The 24622-nt window shown below is 33.4% G+C and overlaps 1 protein-coding gene across 2 annotated transcripts in view; it reads left to right on the forward strand.

Annotated features, from left to right (window-relative positions):
- The window catches only part of SelT (selenoprotein T), an 80606-nt gene that overhangs the window by 36926 nt on the left and 19058 nt on the right, over positions 1-24622 (forward strand). Inside the window, exon 4 of one of the 2 annotated variants that reach the window (XM_085822272.1) lies at positions 1934-4556. The exons of the other annotated variant lie outside the window; for it this stretch is intronic. The gene's annotated coding sequence lies outside the window, so the exon portion shown is untranslated. Of the gene's footprint in view, positions 1-1933; positions 4557-24622 lie in introns of those variants that run through there. 2 annotated transcript variants of the gene reach the window in all.

Below are 24622 nucleotides of genomic sequence, written 5' to 3' on the forward strand. Positions count from 1 at the left end.
AGCTAGTCACAGCTGCTGGTTTCGTTGGTGTTGCAGATAATTATAATACTAATATTAATGTAATTTTTATTTTCATATATTTAGTAGTAAAGTACATTAAACTGTAAAGCCACAACATAAATGAAAATGAGTTTTTTGTATTTATTATGTCATTTCATTGTAAAAACCTTAAAGTTTTTCTGCTGCACCCTGAATGTCAGGTACAGAGTAATTAAGTTTAGTAACAGCTTTATTTCAATAATTTTTCTGCTATATGATACACATATCATGATATTCTTTTTTTAATTATTTATGAAGCAAACCAGTTCTCTTATTATCAAGAACATTCTTCACTTTTAGATGAATTATTTCATCATTAGTCAATTATTCCTACTGCTTTTTGTGATTCTGACCCAAACTTAATCTTAAAAAATAGTCTCTGAGTGAACAATGTTTGGGTGTTATAGTTGTACTGGATTTGGTTGACGTGAATGGAATGATAAAGTAAAAGTATCCAGCGAAAGTAACCCCCCCCCCTTTTTACAGAAATTTGAACTTTCTTATTGTAGTGCTGATTAAACATAACGTTTTCATTATTAATTGTGCACACGAATAAGAAATTATTGTGCATGTATGAGACTGATATGCAAGAGTGGCCCCATAACAAACCAAAAAAAAAAAAAAAAAAAAAATAATACTGTTATATCTTAGTTACATCCGTCTTCTCCTGGTTTCTACTTACGCATCATACTCAACATTTTTTTTTTTTTTTTTTTTTTTTTTTTTTTTGTTTCTAGACCATGTCCTGAAATTCATTATTTCTAATCGCATGTAGATTTCTTGGCAAGTCATTGTAAATGTCTCCACTTTTAAGAACTTTGGAAATTTTGGGGTTAAATTTCACCTTCAGAGATATGAACAAAATTTCCTGCTGCAGTCAAGTTTAGAGTGAAAACCGACTGTGGGGTAGAATTATGTAATAGGTAAAAAGAATATAATTGATCTGTTACATTGTTATAATGCAGCATTTGAGTCCTGTTTCTCTATTCTTCAGACTGTTTCATTATAGTCTCTTTCCAAGAACCGATTATATTGAAGTTAAATTTTTCATGTGCATGTGGTTCAGTTGAAAAACCTCTCTGAGCATCAAATCCAAAAAGATGCTCAACATCACTTTGTTATTATTATTAATAATAGTTGTAGTAAGAGCATGGCAGTGATTTTTTTTCCCCTTCTGTTCTGAAGTCATAGCTGGGCACCGATATTTCGTTCATATTAGCTTTTAGAAATGTTTTCACGCTGTTTGAGTAATCAAATAACTATCAAAGAAGGATATAATTGTTTTTTTAAATTGTTGAAGTTCATTTATCAAGAAATGTAGCATAAGATTTGTAACAACATAATGCATCTGAAGTTAATTTTCAGTTATTTTATTTTATTTTATTTTTTTTTTTTCCAAATTTTTACTGGGCATATTTCTTTGTAACTTCACTTGCAGTTAAGTGTTGATTTCGAGAAACTAAAGCCTAGTATTTGTTAACAAGAAAAGCCATCCAATTTTGAGATCACCTTCAATAGATATATGAAACATTGTTTATTGTTTAAACAGTCCTTGTGCTGAATTTCCTACAATATTTAAAAAGTGTTAAAAAATAATTTTGCTAATTTCATAATAGAATATCATGCTTTTTCACATTCTTGTTTATTTGTACTTCTAGAAATCACAAAAGGCATGAGAAACTATATTCTCTCCATCTAAATTAAAGGTTAAATTTGTCATTATACATGACAGTGACTAGTATCTACTGTGCTTCTTATCAGCACTTTTAAAAAACAATCTTAACAGACCTATTGCTCATTAATGACAAAAGTTCTTCTTTAATTAAAATTAGATGTTCAGGGTGTTTTTAATTTTATTTTTTGCAACGTTTTGCTCATCTTCTCCTTCTTTCAGGCTCCTTTTTACATCATGGTGCTTATTTTCTGTGAGAAAACAATGAAGTCTTTTACATAAAGCATCATTATGCATGTGAAAGATGGATGCACCTCTCTGCGGATCTTAAGTAAACTGATGTATAAAGTTGCTGAATTTTCATATATAATGCTTTATTATAATTTTCTATATTGTCTTAATTTTATGTAATTTATATAGTTTTATTTATGGAATAAGTGTTTAAGTTTGCATTATGTAAAAAGGTTGTAAAACTTTATATATTATTTGAAGAACAGCTTCGAATTATACGCTGATATTTTTGACACCATAACTGTCTTATTTCTTATAATGAGATAATTTTCTGTTAATAATCAGTATGCTGTCTTTTTAGTCCAAAAATGAGAAACTGTGGGACTTGTTTAATAGCAATATATATATATATATATGTACTTTCTTTTTCAAAGCATTTTAATTTTTCTTTATCAAATTAAGAAGTTTAGTGATTGTTTTATTCAATTTTGATTTTAATTGCCAATAATATATCTCCATTATGTTGATTATTACTGTATGTTTTTTAAAATTTTTGTGTCTATTATTTGGCAAAGGAATAATGTAATTGGTAAAACAAAAGAGATGATAAAATTGTATAATGTATTAATTGGCTTGACAACTTTCTCCCATCTTGCATAATATGCATAATCAAAAATTTATTAATGGAATAGTTTTGACTTTAGGATTTGTCTTTTTTTTCCCCCTTCCCAGATGCATATATGCAATTAGTACTATTAAATTTATCAAAAGTTCTCTACCCTCCTAAATACCTACCTCAGATGTTTTGTGTTGAAAACTTATTAAATGAAATCACAATTAAAAATAATTTTTGAAAATTTTAGTATTTAGAATAATTTTGAAATAGTATGCAGAATTTCGTATTTTAGTTTAATTAGCTTATTAATGCAAGCAAGGCTTTTTCATTGATGCGTATTCAGTAATTATAGCTGTAAAAATTCCATTTAGTTGTGTTTAGCAGTTTAAATTCAGTCAGTATGATGAGCATAAGCGTTGCTATGAAGACGTGGTTTATTAATTTTTAGTTTAATTTTATATTAATAATTTTCAATTAAAAAAAATTAGCCTTTTTTAATTCTGTTGTTAGGTTTCTTCACCTTAATATGTGATAAATGAACAGAAATAATTGTAACGTATATTATTGCTGTAAAATTTCCACTTATAATACATTACCTTAATTAAAGTCTATATAATTTAAATTCATGAGACAGCTTTAATTTTCCTTTTTAGTTTTCTTTTTTATTATAAAGATATGTTGATACAGTTATTGTTTTGTTCATATGTAACAATATTCGAAGTATGGAATATGTGTATGCTATATACATTATATTTTGTAAACATCAGTATTTTAATATGTATATTTGTACTACTCAGACATTTTAACATTCATAAGTTATTGTTTTCAACAAATAATCCAGATGTACTACTTTTCAAAATAAACTTTTATCAAAATAACCTATTATGCAGCAATAATTTATTATAAAACCTTTATGTACTGTATGGCTTCTTATAAATATATACTGAAATTTTGCCTCTGAGATGTAATACTGTCTCATTGTACATATGTTATATTTTCATGACATAGAAGTTTCTATTTTTTCAGATGCTAGTAACAAACTTTATTTCAAAATATTCTTAACAACTTAATTTTAAAGCATGCTTTCTAAGTAACTGTATTTAATTTTTATGAGTAAATTTAAGTAAGGCTCAGTAAAGTGAATTGAATAAATCACTAAAAGAGAGTTAAATATATAAATAAGCAATTGAAATAACAAAAACAACTTTCAAAGACTTAAAGAAGTTAATAAGAAAGTTAATGAACCAGATTTAAAATATATATATATATTAAATGCATAGATAGTTTAATAGAAAGGTAATGAACAAAAAGGCCTAGAAGGAACTGTTTTTTAACAATTAAATTTGTAATAATACTTATCCCCCCTCCACTAGCAGTACCATAGGATGAAGCTATACAGTTTGCATATCTACTATAATATATAACATTATTCTTTGTAGTAGTAGGCATGAATATTTTAATAAGGATAATTTTTTTCTTAGTTACAGAAGTACTTTACTGAATCCATACTGCATATTTATCTTTTCTATTGTTAGGGACGAAATCTTTAAAAATTTTATTTATTTACTTATTTTATTTAAGGGTGATTATAAACTTATGTATTATCGATTGTATGAGAAAATGAAACGGAACTTCATTTGTAAATAAAATAATGTTTGAAAAGCATAAGATCAGAGTAACATGAAAATAAATTTTAGAAATATAAATACATTTTGTATATATTATATGCTGTTTTTGTAATACTTTTCATGGTAATCTAATATTACACTTGTATTTGTGTTCAGATACTAAAATGATTTTAGGTTATTTAAGTGCCCGTAAACCTTTAAAATTTATTGCATGGCAAAAGTGCTTAAGACTGCGCAGTTGAAAAAATCTCATTTGATTCTGGTAAACAAATTCTGTTACTTTACTGCTGAATGTAATAAAAAAATTTTTGTAATCACTTTTTTTTTTTTTTTTTAAGTTGAAAAATAAACCCATAATTTTTCTAAAGCATATGCATTTTTTTATTTTTATTTTACTGTAAAGAAGAATTTTAATGCTGTCATAATTCTTTGTATTGTAATTCTTTTTATTTCATTACATCATATCTGGCTTGAGGGAGAATTACATATAATTTCCTCTGCTTAAAAGAATGGGTCTTGATTCCAGCTGTTAAAATGAAATGGAGATTCAAGTATATTTAAAAAAAAAAAAAAAAATGAATCTGTATTTTTAAGCTATTTGAACTCTTTTACATACCGGGTGACCCAAAGGTCCATTAGCATTTGAAAATTCAATAATTTGTAGAGTAATGTAGTTAAAGAGGGAAAAAAATTAATACACAGGCTTGAAATGACATGGGGTTTTATTGAAAGTAAAAAAAAAAAAAAAAAAAAGAAGGGGAAAAAAAGCAGTGTGTATCGTGCTGGGCAGCAAAATCTCAATGATGATGCAGGAGATTTGTGTATGTTGCAGTGAGAGAGGTAATCAGTCCCTTCATGACTTAGTCACTTTTCTGTCCTTGCCTCTGAGTGTTGGTCATGGTATGATGTGGATTTATCATATCAACTGTGAACTGTCAGTGTGATGGGTGCGAGGTACACTGATATGTTACACTTGCATCATCCCTAGTCTGTTAGAAGGTACAGGCTTGATAAATACATGTCAGAAGGTATGACTTTTATGCAGGATGGTGCTCCACCCCATATTGCTACACGTGTGAAAGATCACACATCGTTTGGTGAGAATCACATACTGAGCCACCACTTCCTTCATGCTTGGCCTCTCAGGTCCCCAGATCTCAATCTGTGTGATTATTGGTTGTGGGGTTACCTGAAATCCATGTCCACCATGTCGTCCAACCTCATTAGGGATGATAAAAGACAACATCCGACAGCAGTTTCTCACCATACCTACCAATATGCTGTACAATGCTATTCACAACATTGTCCCTCAACTACAGGTATTGTTGATGAATGACGGTCGACATCAGTGGCGTAGCGATGGGGGGGCCAAGGATGTGTATGATGCCCCAGGCCCCGCTCGGAAAGGGGCGCCAAATGGTCTCCAAACGAGATTTTCCAGAAAATTTCAGTTTTTATTTTCATCGATTTCTGGAAAATATATTTAAAATTAATAATTATTGTAGTATAATTAATTAATTATTTTCTTGATTTGTCTGCTAAAATGTTTGCAGTACATCAACCAAATATCTGCGCATACAAAATGTTCTTTCTGACCACTTTATTTCTCTAAAATAGAGATATATTTTTATGTTTTAAAAAGAAATGCATGTATAGCTGTCGTTTTTTATTTTAAAACAATAACACGACATTGTTCTGAATTTCTCAAACATATCCAGTTTCCAGAAACCAATTCCATAGTCTGGAAATGACATTTTGGGAAACTCCTAACACTTCCGCTACTATGGATTGCGTTTGACTCTCCTGTAAATGACTGATGGCCTTTCTGGCAACCGATTTAAATAAGTCATTTTGTTGAGACATCTTATATTCACTGCCACAAAGCATTCAATGCATGTCGATTGTTTTTAAATCTTCTATTACAAAAGGAATGCTGCAGGTTGCTCCTTACTCCTTATCTAAAAGGCATAGTTTTGGACGTCACAGACTAAATTTGCATATTCCCAACTTTGCAAACGTTATAATTTTCATTTATAATCTCTTCTATTTCCTTTTGTTTAAAAGGTTGTCGATTATATGGTTATTTTATGCCGACCCCACAATATTCCCTAATTGTTTTGAGCAGTGAATGTGACTGCAAGATGTTACTCCGCAGTAGAAAAGGAGCGGAACCTAAAACTCCTTCACAGATCTATAGAGAAAATGTTTTTCCAAACTTAAGAGTCGCACTTCAAATACTCCAGCTATTATTTCATTATCAAATGCTACCCGTGAACGTTCGTTCAGCAAATTAAAATAAATTTTGACATGGTATGATGTGGTATTTACAATCAACAATGGGACAAGATCCCCTAAGTTATCTAGCCTTTTTAAATGTGGAAATGCTATTCACAACATTGTCAACATTGGAAAGAGAAAAATTTGAAAGAATCGACTTTGATGAAGTAATTGATAATTTTGATTGATACAAGGCAAGAAAAATGTATACATAGTAATTAATTGTATTAATGTATTATAATATTACATTATTATTAATAAATATATCTACTTATCTATAATATATATTAAACTTTTAATTGTATAAAAATTGTATATTTTTAAAACCAATTATAAAAATATGTAAAATAAATAATACTTTTTAAACTAATTCTAGATCATCGTATGTCTGATTTTTCCACCGACACAGATACATTTCCGAATCCAATGCTAGTGCAGATAGGTAGTGACTATTCTTAATATATTTTAGAGTATTTTATGGCAGATTCAGCATTTTATTATTATTTGCATTATTTTCTTATTATGAATATATTCTATACATTATACTGTAAGTGGTTTTGGGGGGGGGATCGCCAGAAAGGTATTTTGCCTCGGGCACCAGTTATGCTTGCTATGCCACTGGTCGACATGTTGAAAATTTGTTGTAAAGAACATAATCTTTGCTAAAAATCAGTTTTTATGCTAATTATTGCTTTTGTTATCTTATGAAGTCCAAAGATTATGTTGGCCGTTTTAAGCACTCCCTTTTTAATGCTTTCTGTAAAACCCCATGGCATTTCAAGCAAATATGTCAGTTTTTACCTTTCTACTTACATTATTCAGTCAATTATTGAATTTTCAAATGTTAATGGACTTTTGTGTTAACTTATGTATTTATTCATATATAGATATATGAACTAATTTCTTAAATTATATAAAAACTTGAAATATGTTTATTGGGTAAATTTTATTTACATATTTATATTATGTGGTAACTCTATACATATTTATATTTTACTCATCACTTTAAAACAAAAATTAAAAAATTAGGTGAACTGGCATATTTCAGATTATGGAGTAATATAGCATTTTTTTCTGGAATATTTACTTCTGGAAGGAGTTAGTTGCATAAAAGTAGAAAATTTTATAATACTGGGCTTTAAAAAAAAGTCCTTTTTTAACTAATGAATAGCATAAAAATAATGGCCTAATGATAAAAAGAATTTCTTTCACACCATTATTTAGATTTCAAGGGGGGTTTAAAAATGTGTATTTTGAGAATATTTTAAGTAGTTCAGTGGTCATCAGATTGATTTTTGTAAGCCATGGGAGTTTAGAAAGGGAGAATTTCATTATAAGCCGAAATGGTGCTTTGTATTAAGTACCTAAAAACTGAAAAAAAAATTTAGAAATTTGCATGAATTATGTAGGAATTAAAAAATATTCCTTTACCATTTTTGCAAAGTGTATAACTTTCCTAGGAGTACCTTTATTGCATACAGGGCCTATATTAGCCATTTTGCTACCCAGTGTAATCCTTGCAAATCGTAAATTCTGATGCTCTTTGCCTTTCCTAAATTATAAAATTTTTGCCACCTAATGCAATCAAAGCATCTGTGGCACCAGACATGACTGAGTATATGCAAGAGATGAACAATGAAACTCAAAAACTTACATCTAATATGCGGTTCTTCAGGAACGGATGGGGCTATCGGGAAATTTCCTGAGTTGCTGGTTGCTATAATTCTGCCTTGTCATCTGTTTTAAGATCAGATAAAACATTAATTGTAATTGTAGGATTCATTGAACCAGAAACAATAAACTCATTAGAAGAAAAAAGATTTAATGACACTAAAAAAAATAAATTCTAAAGATTAAACTGATTGTCATAATACTTTAAATTGTAGCTGAACAAAATGAATTTTGTTCTGCAGTGGTAAGAAGTCGCAAAAGGAACTTGTCTGAAAATTTTTGTTATCTGCTCTGAATGTAATTAGTTTCCTTTTCTTCAGAGTAAGAAAGAAGCCTGTTTTGTTAAACTATGTACTCTGCAGTTTTGACAGCCAGTTGGCTTCTAAGTTTCACATTTACAACTGGTGCAAATGGAATGAAAAAAAAAAAAAAATAGTCCTTAGTTACTCTATACACATGTGACAGTATTCTCCAAAGAAAAAATGAATAGTTTTAATATTCACAAGATTTCCTGAAGTGGAAAATTTCTGTTGTTACAACTTTTGTAGCACTGACTGCTAGCAGTCACTTTGATTGGGAGGAGGAAAATATACTTTGTTGTGAAAATCAGACATATTCACTTCTTGCTCTCAGGCTAATCATTTGAGGACACCAATTATACTCCGATGAATCACTACTTGATTTTTTTTATTTTATTTTTTTTTTATTTCGAGATAACTCAGTTAAATCAAGGAAAGTGTTAATCTCATCTCTGTTAGCTCCTCCTAAATTAAGTGGTGGATCTAATTCTTAGCATAAAAAAGTGGGGAACTTTCATGTCCTGCCTCACTGACGATTTCATAATGATGACAGCACCTTTATGCACATCGGGATCATTTGCTTAAATCTTCATATAGGCATCCTGATATCTTGATGAAGGTTGCATTTCTTCATGGTATTAACTGAATTTCACTAGAGTGCCTAGCATATCTTTCATTTTGATAAGCAACAGTCAACTTGCAATTAGGTGTAAATATCTTTGTGCAAGTTGCCCATGCCAGTCAGGTGAGCACAATCTGCCCCTGTAGTACTTATTAATACACTTTTATTAAGTTCTCTGTTAACAAGTATTTCAAAGATTCTTCTCGAAAATTTCCAATATTGTTTTTATTCAATTATTAAAGATATTTTCATCCATTGTTATTGGAAAACAAAGATTATTTCTCTTCATGAAGATGGAGTAGGAAAATGTTTTCTAGCACTGTTCTCTAGAATGTTTTAGACAGATTCTGTGGTATAAAGATCAAAGGATTATGTAGAATTTGAAATTTTTCAAGCTCATTTTCTTGTTCTCAAACCAGTCTGTCAAGAGTTTTCCTATAACCCTAACATACGTGAAGCGAACTATTGCTGTGTATGGGATAAAATGACAGTTTTACTAACGTTATAAAAAAAATCTTTTTATTTAAACAAAACTTTGAGCATAGTGGTACGACTGTGTGCTGCAGGTAGCCACAGCTTGTGGCAGTGCAATTAAATAAGAACGGTCAAATTAAATGGTGATAAGTGGATGAAGACCACACAATTAAATGCTAAGCTAGAAGGTGCTCATTAATTTGCCAGTACATCAGATTTAACGTATTGGCAGTGAGACATCACAGAGCTGAGGTAGTTATATTTAAGTAGAAGTAGCAGAAAATAATTACATAGTGTGCAGTGCCATTTCTCTCAAGATCTTAAAACCTCAGCTTAAATACACAGACAACTAATTTGCATTCTGGTGAGGAAGACAGGATAAATTAAAGAATAAATGCACAGTAACTGGTTAATTAAAAAGTACATTTAACTGTAACTGGGGAGGTGCAGTCTCGGATACTGCTACATGTGTTGTTCCTATCACCACTATTGTATATTTAGTTTGATTGAGTAGATTCTCCTGCTAGCTTCTCCTTTTGTGACCTTGATAATTCTCACCTATTAGCTTATATTTTTTGCATCTGCTTCAGTGTGAAATTCTAGTCCCTTGTCTGAGAAGTGGTATGTCAGACTGCACCTCCCTCTCAGTGTTACGATTTCTGTCCCAGGTGGAAACATGGCTCTGAAACTCGGTCCGAGAAATATCATATATCCTTCTGATTTTCGTTATGCAGAAGAGCAAAGAATTCTTGATGAAGTAGGAAGTGAATTTAGCGAATTCCAAGAAGATTTTGCAAATGAAAATTCGCATTCCATGATATCAGAACTTTCTGAATCTAACAATGAATGCGCTGAACCAGAGATTGAAGCCATTTCATCTACAAAATATTATTATGGGATAAACTGCTTCAAGTGGTCATCTATTGAACCTCAACGAAATGTGAGAACTCCTGCGCATAATATAGTTCATCTTCCAGGATTAAGAGCATATGGACAATTGGATGAAAATATGGATCCTAAAAACGTTTGGAACTCCTTTTTACCAACGAAATATTAGAGGAAAAGAAAGAACTGAAACCGTCATATTTATGCGTAAGTTGTAAAACGCCAGTTTGTTTGGTATGTACATAAAAATTATGTCATGTATGTGCCCAAGAATATGCTAAGTAAATTGATATTTTTTGCAAGAACACAATGATATTACTGATAGTTAAGGTACTGTCATTTTTTTTATGTTTCGTACATTATTTTAGATTTTTCATCTGAATGTATCTATCAAATGGTAAATTAATGGAAAATAATTACTATTCATAAAAATAATAGTCATTCTGGTTTGTTTTGCATAATTTACATTTGCAAGTGGTTTTTCATAAAAATAGTTCATGTTGCAGAAAAGACGTTCCTTGTGTTGAATGAGTTCTTTGTAAAAGAAAAAAAAAAAAAATTCTGTTTGAAGATAAGTGTTTATAGAATGTATGGGTAAAATAAAATTTTAATATTTTGATTAAAACTTTTTATTTAACTGAAATGCAGATTTATGTATCTTGAAATCGATTTTCAAAATCTGATGCAACTACAATGTTGTATTTGTTTTGGGATCTTTGTTCTGACAGAATACCACAGTGAATTAGTTGTTGTTATTAATGTCAGACTGCCATAGTTAACAATTTGAACACTGTCATCCATTGAAACAAATATTAATCAGTTTTCACTTTAAAGGCACATGTTTAATTTATTTAATAAATAGTGAAATCTGCTAAAAATCATCCATTTAATCTCATTTCCAAATTCTGTGTTATAAGAACAGAGCTTATTTTTTTTAAGCCCACCAGTGGCTAAGTTGTAAAGTTGCTGGACACTGGTAGTTTGCCCTGGGTTCAATACCAAACGAATGGGATGCATGGGTGTCTTCATTGTTTTCCCCATATGTTGTGTGGACATAAGCCAGTTTCCCTGAAAAAAGTCCTCCACAAGGCATTCCTTCTCTTAGACAGATAGTTCTAGCATATTTTGCCGTAAACAAATAAACCAAACCAAAGACCTTAATTTCTTAAATTTTAAAACTAATAGAGTGGTAAAGAGAAATAAATAAATAAAATGTAAAAAATTAATTAAAAGTTTTATAAATTAATAGTTTAAGGAATAATTAATTATACTAATACATTCTGAGAATGAAAAGAAAGAAAAAGCAAATGATGAATATCTGCAGTGGTAACAAAAAAGGCATAATTTACCAAGGAAAAGGGAAAGGCAATATTCTCCGTGGTTAGATAAAATGACTTCTTTATTTTTACTTCTAATTCATTTAAAGCCTTTTTGACCTTATGGATAAGAGTACATAAATATTCCTCTTCCTGTGTTTCCAAATGGGGAGGATTTTTATTTCTGGCACTCAGATTTTCCTGCGTATTTTGCTCTTATAAATGAAAGAGAAATTCTGCTATGCATTCAAGCCAGTATCAGTGTCAGTTTTATTTATTACCAAAAGGAATGTTGCATTAATAACAAACTTTTACTTATTTTATTGTTCAATTATGCAAAATGCCAAAGTTCATCTTATTTGGTGTGTCGGTGCCCTCCAGTTGGATTTATTATTCCTCAAAAACAGAGAAATGTTGGAGCCTGGCTTTGCTAGGCCCTCATATGTAAATGCATATATACCATTCTTTTTTTTTTTTTTTTCATTTTCTGATTATGCTTCATGGATTTTGTAAGCTGTCGACTATCAGCTCTTGCAGCACAACAGAGCAGAACTGAAAGTGACTAGTTTTCAATATTTAAACATTCAATACTTTCTTCCACGATTTCAAAAAGCAAGTTATGTACACTGCGGCCAAAAAAAAAAAAAATGAGGCAGTTCTATATCTCCCATTCTTCTGAGCCAATTGATAAAATTTAATTTACATTTTTCATGTCTTGAAAGTGCAACTTAGGATATATGTTAGATTTATAAATAGCGTTATTCTAATATAATTATTATTATAATAATATAACACAAAATCGAACTTTTCCTGAAATGACATGCCAATTTTTTTTCCGCATTTCGATTTTACGTCTCAAATTATGCCAAACTGCTAAGTTTTGTAAAAATCGCACAAGTAGTTTTAAAAAATTAGCTCTTAAAAATTTTAGCTCCTCAATGTTAATTGAATTTAATGTATATTTATTAATATATCTTTTTTTATTAAACTTACTTGATTCCTTCTTCCAGAAATCGAAATTAGGCTGCATCCAGATATTATTTATTTTTAAAATTTGTATTTTAATATGTTTTTTATAAATTTTTGTATTATAACCTATAAAATTTTTAACATCATCGTAAAGTAGATGTCTTTCTAGGCAAACCTGCAAAAAATTAGTTTTTTTATTCAAAATTTTTCTAAGATATGTATGCATTTACATATTGGAGCATTTTGAAATTTGGTATCTTTTTTTTAGCGATAATAACGCCAAATGTGGTTTACACACTTTGTCAAAATAATTTGAAAGTATGAATGATGACTTTTTGCCTGCTTGTCTACAATGAAAAAAAGAAAAGGAAATTAGGTTGCTATAAATTAAGAAGTTCGCCAAGTAAATTACTCTTGGCAAAAACTGAAAATAATATGCCAAGATAAATTTTTGAATTTCCCACCAAATTTTACCAAATTTGATGTTTAGCCAAAATTTGAGTCGTAGAATCAAAATATGGAAAACATGTTGTTTGAGAAAAATTCCGATTTTGTGTCAGATTACCTACGTTAGAATGATGCTATATATAAATCTAATTTATATCCTAAGTCTCGCTTTCGAGGCATGAAAAATGCAATTTGAATTTCGTCATTTAGGCCAGTTGAAACTGAAGATATAATTTTTTTTTTTTTTTTCTCCCAGTGTACACAACGTGATGAAAAGCGAACTTAATTTCTTAAATAAAATGCAAAATATTACTTACTTTACCAAAAATCAAACTTTTTTAAGTTAAAAATTGCTTCTTTTTTTCATCAGTACAAAACTGGATATGATGAACGAATGTATAGATATTTTTATGCCACTTGGTCTTTAGAATGACCCTGAAGACCCTTGTCAGAGGCTCTTTTATATGGCTTCAGTATGACTGTATGAAGTTTTCATCTCCATTCTTCTTTTGAAAGAAAGAAATATTAATCGGTTGTCGATAAATCTAGCAAGAAGGTGGACACAAATTTATTTCTTCGCCCAAAATTTAAATAATTTTATTGTTATAGAATGTGAAATTTTATGATGAAAGGAGTTCCACCTTCTTGACTCTGATACTTTTACCTAATTCCTAATAATTCTTTTGTTGCAATGCTCCATAGCTCATAAATAATAATGGTGTTTGTTTCATTTTTTAACTTTGTGGCGAATGCCTTTTCATTCGTCAAAATAATTTAATATCTTCATTTGCAGTCTCTGATGGAAACAATCCCTTTTGGTGGGGTGTAGCGAAAAATTAAATTTTTCTTCGGAAACAAAGGACCAAAAAGTTATTAATGCAGAATGTCTGTTCTCTGCCTTTTTACTGGAGCACAACCTGCCACTGAATGCATCGGATCACCCTGCAGCTTTATTTAGAAAAATGTTTCCCGATAGTGAAATTGCTAAGAAATACTCAAGTGCAAGAACCAAAACAGGTGCAATTGTTAAGAAATTGGTTTGAAAAATAAATCTTCAGTTACTGATTGCACAAAAACAGCTCCGTTCTGCCTCTCTACGGATGGAAGCAATAATACCAATTCAAAACTGTATTCAATTGTTGTTTCTTTTTTTAATCCAGAGTCTTCAGAAATTGAGTGCAGTTTACTTTCTGTCCCCACTTTAGAAGGACATTTGACAGGCTTTAATATACCACAGCTAATTATTAAACTTTAAAAGAAAATGCAGGCCCTCTGGATAATTGCTTAGCACTTGGTGCCGATAATGCACCAGTATTGGTAGGCTTGTAGACTGGTGTTGCAGGCATCTTAAGAAAGGAAAATTCAGATTTGCAGATTATGAGGTGCACCTGTCACCTCTTAAATTTAGCAGCTGAAAAAGGAGCAGCTTCTTTACCAATAAATGTGGATGAACACATAGTTGATATTTATTATTATCTTGAAAGGAGTTCTAAAAGGAAGGAAAAATTGAAACAGTTCCAACAGCTGCATAACAGCAGTTTACAATTAGAAAACTTGAATGAAGTTATAAAATCAGCTAGGATTGACACCCAGTGGAGTTTAATTGGAAAACTGAAAGGTGCTGATGGAATTTTAAAATATAGTCAACTGTCTAGAATTGTATTGGCCATCTTGACAGTTCCCCATAGTAGTGCAGAGTGTGAGAGGATTTTCAGTGTTGTTGCGTAAACGAGGACTAAATTTAGATCTAATATTAGTGATGACACATTAGAAAAACTTTTATTAGCGAAAGCAGGCCTACGTGGCAATTGCAGTGAACAAAATTAGGAACTTTCCTTTTTAAAGAAAGCAAAATCTGCCACTGTTTATAACGTTTGTACGAAAACTGATTAAAGTGTCTTTTTTTTTTTTTCCCTTAAACGATGCAAGTAATAAAAATGTTTTTTTATGTGTAAGGTATTTTTGTGTTGCTTGCATTTAAGAATTAGTTACTACAGTCAAAAGTCGTTAATTCGGACACCCATAATCCGGAATGATCTATAATCCGGACCTCAAAGCTACAAACTTTCTGCGCATGCGCACAGGCGTTTACGAGAGCGCGTAAGACCTTTACGGCTGCGAATGTGTTTGTGCGCATGCACGTTTATGTGTAACGGAGGTATAAGCTGAGCTAAAATTATCTAATTCAGTTAATGTTGCAGATTGCGTTGTTCCTTAATCTTCGAATTGGATCCGGCTTATTACTTTTTTGCAGACTGTTAGAGCAATTTCATAAAAGTAAGCTTGAACTTTCGATTATGTCAAATAGAATTTCCGATATATATTTACTAATATGTAATTCGTATCTACAAAGCGAAAGTATGTTTTGAAATCCGAAATCTGTTTATCAATTTCATGCCGCAGATTGGAAGTTGATCTGTCAGCACTATCCTTATTTTCAGAGCAGATGTTTTTATTTTATTTGGCTTATAATTGCTTACTAAGTGTAGTATTTCATCTCGATGTACTCCGTCTTTGATATGATTTAAATCAAGTTCCTCGTCATTATAATTCGCTTCCGATAGTGAAGAAAGTGACCCAGAGGTTATTGAAAACGAAAACATTTCGATTGACAAGTAAGTCGGTATTCTCGGCACAGCAATTACTTGACTTGAACAGCGGAACTTTGTAACTGAACAAGAAATTATGTCTGTTTATAGAATTAAAGAGAAAGTATTATCACAGAAAACGAAGGAACTTAAACAACTTACATTGAAAGAAATGTTTAATAAAGTAAACAAATAAATATTAAGGTTTTTTTTTTTTGTAAATTTTGATACCCTTTAGATCATAATTGTTTTTTATTTCATAAATTACGGTTTCATATTTTTAATTTTAGAATTTCTGCATGCCATCTTACCAGATTTAAACTGATGATCTTTAATCCAGAAAAATTGATAATCCGGAATCACCGAAGTCCCAACGAGTCCGGATTAACGACTTTTGACTGTATTTAAAATTAATTCATTATTAAAAACCATATTTTTATCATTTAAAAAGGCTTTTTAACATTATGAAAAATCTCCTGATTTCTTTAAAAATTCTCCTGATTTTTTAGTGTCATAGGTTGGCAAGTATGAGCATATGAAACTTGTGCAAGATTTTTATTTTGTCATGCCTGACCTATCTTCAAAATGTAGAATTGCCTATATTGCAACATTTTAGAGATTCATAGAAAAAAAAATTAGGATGTATAGTCCAACCAAGGCATTTTGGTTACAGACTACCTTTGAAAATTAATTGCAATTATCTCCACATCATAATTATGTGAAACGAATTAAATAAGAGTATTAGCTAAGGAGTCAAGAAAGAGCACCGTTATGGGTTTAACAAAGGTATTATGGGTTTAACTGCATATATTAAAAGAGAAAATACAGTAAAGCACAGTTAACACGCCTTTCAATGTTCCGTTGAGAAAAGATATAGTATATAAATAAGAGAGATGTATAACCGACATTTTAACTTAGGATGACTTGCATACACTGCTTTAAACAGTTTTATCATTGTGCCGATTGCTTTACACAGTTTTCTCCTACATTTGGTTTCTTAAAATGTTAATCATATTTTATTCAAATATTTTATTTCTGAAACCGCAAGAATCAAACATCATAAGATTAAAAGGTTTTAAATTAAAAAAAAAAAAAAAAAAAAAAATACTAATACTAAATTTTATGCAAAGATTTATTTTTTCTTCAAGCATTCTACTTTATTCTTGGTCTTTTTCTTTACGCATTCTGCAAGTATATTAAAAAGCATCCAACTTTTCGAAATATCCTGATATTGAATAAACTTATCGCCTTCCATTTCATAAAGGGCCGAGCGGTAAAGTCGCTGAACGCTGGTAGTTCACTCCGGGGTTCGAATCCCGGTAAACGGGTTGGTTGCATGGGCGTTTTCGTGGATTTTCTCATGTGTACTGTGTATGACAGCTGGTTTCCCTTAGAAAGTTCTTCACGAAGTATTTCGTCAGAGCCTTTATCAGTCTTTAGTGAGTGAGTGAGTGAGAAATTATGGCGTAAAACCAAAGATGATTATAGTGCGCCAAACACGAGATGGGATGATTACAAATGATGAAATTAAAATACAATAATTAAAAGTATTTTAATTTCATCATTTGTAAACAAGTATACAAATGTATACTTGTTTATAAATTCATAAACAAGTATACAAATGTATCAAATCCAGAGGATGAAGTCATATAAAAACAAGTTAAAAGCACACATTAAAATTCAAGACACAGTCTTCAAAATAAATTACATTAGATAATAAAAGCCAGTCTCTTTTAAATAATAAAATAAATTAATATTGACCTCTCTTCTGATTAAACGGTCGAGAGGTAAGTCACAGGTATTAAAATATTTCTGACGAAGACTATTAAAACATGGACACTCAATTAAAATATGACGGACAGAAAGACAAACATTACAATTTGAACAAACAGGCTCATTTTCAGCTTTGAGGAGGTAGTTATGTGTTAGTCTAGTATGACCAATTCTGAGGCGAGTCAAAAGAACTTCCTCCTTACGATTTCCAGCAAAATCCCAATGTTCGACTCTAGGCTTTACATTTTTCAACTTGTTGTGATGCTGAACATCCCAAATTTGCTGCCATTTTTTTTCGGATCTTTCCCTTGATGACACAGCAGATATCTCTAAAAGGGATGAGGCGACTGGACAGTTCAACAGCAGATTTTGCCGCGATGTCTGCAAGCTCGTTTCCCTTTATTCCCGTATGCCCGGGAACCCAGCAGTACAGGATTTCATATGCACGACTCGTCAAGTTTATATGTATTTTTAGGACATCCACTATTACAGAATTTTGAGTGTTGGGAAAAGCTTCCAAAGATTTAAGAACACTATACGAGTCTGTATAAATTATGAACTTTTTGTGGCAGAGCTTTGAGATGTACAAAAGACTATAATAGATTGCAGTTAGTTCACAAGTTAAGACTGAGAAACCGTTGTGCAAACGTCTGCCCTCTATGTGATCTTGAAATACAAACGCCATCCCAACATGATCATGTGACTTCGATCCATCTGTATATATCGGATAATAACTGCTATATTTCTGCCTGTGCTCAGCGAAGAGTTGCCTATAAATGATGTCGTTGGTGCTTGCCTTGACGTGATGCTTGAAAACATCAAGAAGCTGAATCCGTGCATTTTCCCGAGGTGGAATTTCAAAATTCTGTACTGCTTGGGGGCGCATATCAGAGAGGGAATGTTCCTCAATGATAGGGCGAACTCTTAAAGGAAAGGTAGGAATACAGGATGGACGTGTTTCAAATAATGTATTACACTCATTATCAAGTAAGCATAGCTTATTAGGATGTTCAGGTTGAGATAGAATATTAAAATATTGCAAAAGGGACAATTGCTCACGCCTCAGATGAGTGCTCACCCTCGAAGTGATGGTTCGTTAGAGTCAACATATAGGCTCTGGACAGGAGAAGTCCTGAAAGCTCCTGAACAAATCCGCAGAGCTTGATGGTGAACAGGATCCAATTTTAACAAAACAGATAAGCGAGCGAATCCATAAATAACTGAGCCATAATCCAGTCTAGAGCGGATAAGCGCTTTATAAATGCGAAGCATGGAGCAACGCTCTGCACCCCAGAAGGTGTTCGCCAACACTTTTAAAACATTTAGTGTTTTTAGACACTTCTTTCTCAGGTTTAAAACATGAGAAAGGAAAGTCAATTTTCGGTCGAACGTCACTCCTAAAAATTTTACTTCAGGCGCAACTGGAATAATTGTACCATTCAGATATAACTCAGGTTCAGGATGGAGACCACGCTTCCTACAAATGTGCATGCACACAGTTTTCTGTTTTGAAAAAGTAAATCCCTGTTTGTTTGACCATTCCTGGATCTTATTCAGAGCCATCTGCAATTGCCTCTCTATGTATCTCATGTCTGCCCTTCGACAGCTAATCTGTAAATCATCTACATATAGAGATCCCAAGATGGTGGGAGGAAGTTCTTTTAATACAGAGTTTATTTTTAGGCTGAACAGCGTTACACTAAGCACACAGCCTTGAGGCACACCCTCTTCCTGTTCCAAAACTTTCGATAAAGCAGAGCCAATTCTTACTTGAAAAGTTCTATTGTACAAGAAATTCTGAATAAAAATTGGTAGGTTGCCGTGCAAGCTACTCTCATGGAGATCGCGAAGTATACCGTATCTCCATGCCTTATCATAAGCTTTCTCAATGTCAAAGAATATTGAGACAAGGTGACTTCTTTTAACAAAAGCTTTTCGAATAGATGTCTGTAATAGGAGCATATTATCTACGGTCGTTCTTCCCTTTCAAAAACCACTTTGATAAGGCGATATAATATTATTCTTTTCCAAGAAGTAGACTAGGCGGCTGTTTACCATCTTTTCAAACAGTTTGCATACACAACTGGTAAGGGCAATTGGCCGATAGATGGCAGGATTCCTTGGATCTTTCCCTGGCTTCGCAATAGGAATTCTACAGCTCTCCTCCATGCACTGGGAAAAATACGCTCCTTCCACACTATTGTAAAGAGTGAGAAGGGCAGTCAGTGACTTATAGGACAGATGCTTTAGCATTTCGTAATTTATGCCATCAAAACCCAGAGAAGACTTATGTGTCTGCAACAAAGCTCTCTTTAATTCCAGCGTAGTAAATGCTCTCTTGTAAGGCTCAGATTTGGAAGAGTTGAATGCGATGGGATTTACTTCTGAGTGCTGCTTGATAGAGAGAAATGCAGGTGAATAGTTTCTGCTGGAAGAAACGGCAGCAAATGTCTCACCAATAGTATTCACTATTTCTTCTATGGAGCTAATCACTCGGCCATCTTTTTCCAAAAAGGAAAGTGAGTGGTCTTTATAGATTCCGCATGCTTTTCGAACTCTTTCCCAAACCCGCTTGCTAGGCGTGGAGAAGGTTATTGACGACACATATGAGATCCAGGAATTCCTTTGGCTCTGCCTCCTTACTTTTCGTGCATTTGCTTTGGCTCTTTTAAATGCTATGAGGTTTCGCAGAGTAGGATATCTACGAAAAATACCCCATGCTTTTTTCTGCTGTTTCATTGCTTCATGACAGTCGCGATTCCACCACGGTTTCGAATATTTTAGGACTTTTCCTGATGTTCTAGGAATGGAAAGCATAGCTGCCTCAGTAATAGTATTAGTAACAGCTTCAACAGCATCATCGATATGCGCATCTTCTACCATATTCTCTGTGAGCTCTGCGGTGGAAGAGAAGAGTTCCCAGTCTGCCCTATCGAGTATGAATCGAGGGGATCTCAATATGGGGTTTGCTCCTCTTCGTGCAAGAGATATAATAATGGGATAGTGATCGCTGTTGTAAAGATCATTTCCCACACTAAAAGTGCAAAATGGCAACAGAGATGGTGAACAGATGGCAAGGTCGAGAGCGTGAAATGTCCTTGAAGGCTCATGGAAGTAAGTATCCTGCCCTTGAAGAGAGAAAGGCTATGATCTTCGATCATTCGCTCAATTTGTCTTCCTCGGAAATTTGTATCTTTACTACCCCAGAGCGGACTATGGCCGTTCAAATCTCCCATTATGATGAAAGGCGCAGGCAGCTGCTCTATAAGACCATTTAAATCTTGCTGATCAATGTGTTCATTAGGAGGCAAATAAAGAGAAACGACTGAAACTACAATATCAAAATTTACTTGTACAGCGACAACTTGGAGAGATGTCATCAGAGGAAAGGAACTTAAGGGATAGTCCAGTGAGGTGAGGAGACATACACCTCCACTGGCACGCTCACCTGCAAGGTTATCCTTCCTGACGAGAGAAAACCTCCGAAGTTTTGCATGTTGATCAGGTTTCAGATTCGTCTCTTGTATTGCCAAGCACACAGGATGATAAGCATTGATCATAGCTTTGATGTCAAGGAAATTTCGGTGGAAACCGCGACAGTTCCATGAGACGAGAGTGGCCATTATGATTGATGTTTGTTCTTCCTGCGTTCATTTTTAGTTTTGCGCGGAAGCAGATGTTCGGGAACTTCTAGACCGTCTTCCACTTCCATACTGTCTGAATCTGCAGATTCAGAAATAATTTCATTTGCAGAACTATTGCTGGGACTTCTATTTTTGGTTACTATTTTTGGAGGCACAGTTTTGCTCCAAAACAATGCTCGGGATTGCTATTTCTTTATTTTGTATTGTATGTGTTGGATTTTCTTTTTTCTTGCTTTCAGGCTGCTGGGTTTTATTTGGTGGAGTCTGTGTACTTATGGAAGTTTGGGTGGCTATTGTGCGGGTTGATTTCATGGCATTGGCATATGATTTCTTTGACTGAGGCTGTGTGCTTAGAACTTGTCTTCTGGCTTCGGCATATGAAATGTTCCTAGAAACTTTTATAGTCTGGACTTCCTTTTCTAATTTCCACTTTGGACAGGAACGAGAGAATGCTGGATGATCACCCTTGCAATTTATACATAATGCGTCAGCAGTACAATTTTCGCTATCGTGACCAACTGACGAGCATCGAGCGCACGTCAGTTTGCCACGACAGGACATCTTGGAATGGCCGTAACGGTGGCATTGGAAGCATCGCATAGGGTTTGGAATGTATGGTCGTACAGGACAATTGAGGTATCCAGCCTTAATATTCTTAGGTAGATCAGGCGTTTTGAAGGTCAGGATCACATGTTTCGTGTCAATCAACTGACCTTCCTTACGCATCTTGATCCGCCTGGCAGCACTGACATTTTGATCGGCTAGCTCGGAAACGAACTCTTCTTCAGAAACAGACAGAAGGTCGACTTCCGAGATTACGCCTCTACAAATATTAAGTGTTTTATGTGGAGATACTGTAATATCAATTTGTCCTAGTTTGGTTAATCATAGAAGGGAAGCAGACTGTATAGCCGAAATTGTATCGATAAGCAAATCTCCAGATCGGAGACGCTTTATGTTTTTTGGCTGACCAATGGAGGAATGAATATATTTCTGAATTATAAACGGAGATAACTTTTGAATTTCGCCAGAAGGACTTGAGACTAAAACGAAACGAGGGCAATTTTCAGGATCATTTGCATTTGCATCGGTACGTACTTTTATAACAGTAGGTTTTTCAGAATTGGTTGCTGGAGTGACAGGAGTGACTTCAAAGTCTTTAATTAAAAATATATGAGGATTAGCCATATTTGAAAGAAAATTGTTTCGGGTCCGACGGCCCCGCCCACCACAGAGCCCAACAAGGGAACACAGATTCCTGTGTTAGGGCTAGCCGGACCTATACGCAAACTGAAGCCCCACAGTCGGCTTTCCCGAAAGCAGGTACTCCCGAGAGCTTGACCCCAAGCCACTGACACAAGGACTAGTGACCAGCCGATTGACACCCGTGAGGACGACTAAGGTACCTCCCGTTTAGCTGAAGCAGAGGCCAAAGCAGTGTGTTGGGGACACTACCTCGCCCCTCATCTACCAGGACCCTCCTTTCCAGCGACACGGGTCTCCACGCACGGCAAACACGTGGGCAGTTTTCTCGCCACTCGAAAACTAGAGACAAGAGCTGCTCCAGTCTCTCGTGACGAGCTCCAAACTCGGTAGAGAGAAACCACAAGGGAGAAGGGAAGGGAAAAAGTTCCAGCCAAGAGGAGAGGAGACGGAAAAGAGGATAGATCACTGGGGCTCCAGGATCGTGACACCCATCTCACCAAGAAGATGATCCCCTGAAGGGCTAGGGTACCTCGGGATTGCCACACCCGTACTCACAAAAGTGAGCCCCCTGAGGGCTTATCAGTCGTTAGAGGCTAAACATTTTGAAGGTATGAGATGAAAGGAAAGACTGGTTTCATCAAGAGGTTTTGGTTTATTAAATTATGACAAAGCACACTAGGGCTATAAACCTAAGGGGAGGGATGCCTTCGTGGAGGACTTTCTAAGGGAAACTGTCTCATATACACGTTACACATGGGGAAAACCACGAAAACGCCCATGCAGCCAGCCCGTTCGCGGGATTCGAACCTGGGACCGAACTACCAGTGTTCAGCGACTTTACAACTCGGCCGCTGTTTCATCAGAAGGGGAAAAAACGCCTTTAGGTGACATCCACATACAGTACTGGATAAACTCCTGAATCTTCAAATAATTCGACTGAGAAAATCATGGGGTTCTCCATTTATGATACGATATGATGTTCTATAATGTAATTTAAATTTATACAACCATATAGTCTAAAACCAGTCGCTCTTCACTTTAATCTGCAATGATATCGTTTTTGTCTTTTCTGCTAACACAAGCTCAATTTGATGGTAATATTTGCTGGTGTATACGTCCAAGTGTTTTCTCTTTGAACGCCTAAATTCTTTGAAGTATCCTGAAAGTATATGCAAAAGCGTCCAACTTTTTGAAACATCTTGGTATGTCTAACAGCCAAATTTTCCCTGCAAATTTTTGCTTACTTTTCTACCTAATTTTCTTCTTTCCTTCTACAGTTATTTTCAGTGCTCGCACAAGAAAATTAAGATTTTTCGATTGCTAGACTTCCATAAATTTTGCATTCTTGTCAATTTTTTAAAATATCAATTACATGAATTGCGTTTCAGCTGAAGACAGCTTTTCATTTTCTAGTCATTTTTACTATAAATAAAGTTTAAAGCGAAGTCCAAAGGATAAATATTTTAATAAAAATATTTTTGCTAAATGACAAAGAAATAAAACAGTCCAGCAGGGTTTATTCTGTACCACCGAGTAACCCGATTCTTATATCGGCTGAAACAATCTAAATCATATTAAAGATCATGTTTTCTTATACAATCTATAACGCGAGAGAAAAAATGGCTTCTTAAAACATTCTTTCTAAGAGGATTAATATAAAAGATTATATTTATATATAATATTTTTAAAGCTGGGACTTGAACCAAAGTTTAATTTACATGGTGGTTATAATTAAAGTACCAATTTGAAATAATCATAAAAGGAAAACTACCGTACCAAATTTTATCAAACTTAGGAATTGCGTAAAGGAGGTTATGGGAGTTTATTTTCCGCGGAGAAAAAAAAAAAAAAAAAAAGAGTTCAAAAACTCACCACCAGGGGGAAAATGGCGCTGTATACAAGATTGTTAAATGAAATAAGACACGAAAACATCTGTTTAAAATGTGTTTAATATTTTCCGAAACGTGTTACAAAGCATGTTCAATGTAGCGTCCAGCATTTTCCGAAAGCAAGTTAAATCCTGTTACTGCATTCTCAACAGCAGCTCTTAGCATATCAGGAGGAATGTTACGGACATGTCACTGGGTCACATTTTTCATTTCTGCCAAATTGTTTAGATTATCACCATAAACAGTGCTTTTGAGATAACCCCATAGCCAAAAGTCACAGAGGTTGAGGTCTGGTGGGAAGAGGGAAGTGTTGGCTTATAAGACGTTCATTCGTGAAATGTTGCCTAAGTAACTGTGCGACACACGTGAGGTGGGG

This window comes from Stegodyphus dumicola, chromosome 8 (assembly GCF_044657685.1).
Source record: "Stegodyphus dumicola isolate Sdum_Otavi_A_Nest chromosome 8, ASM4465768v1".
Lineage (NCBI taxonomy): Eukaryota > Metazoa > Arthropoda > Arachnida > Araneae > Eresidae > Stegodyphus > Stegodyphus dumicola.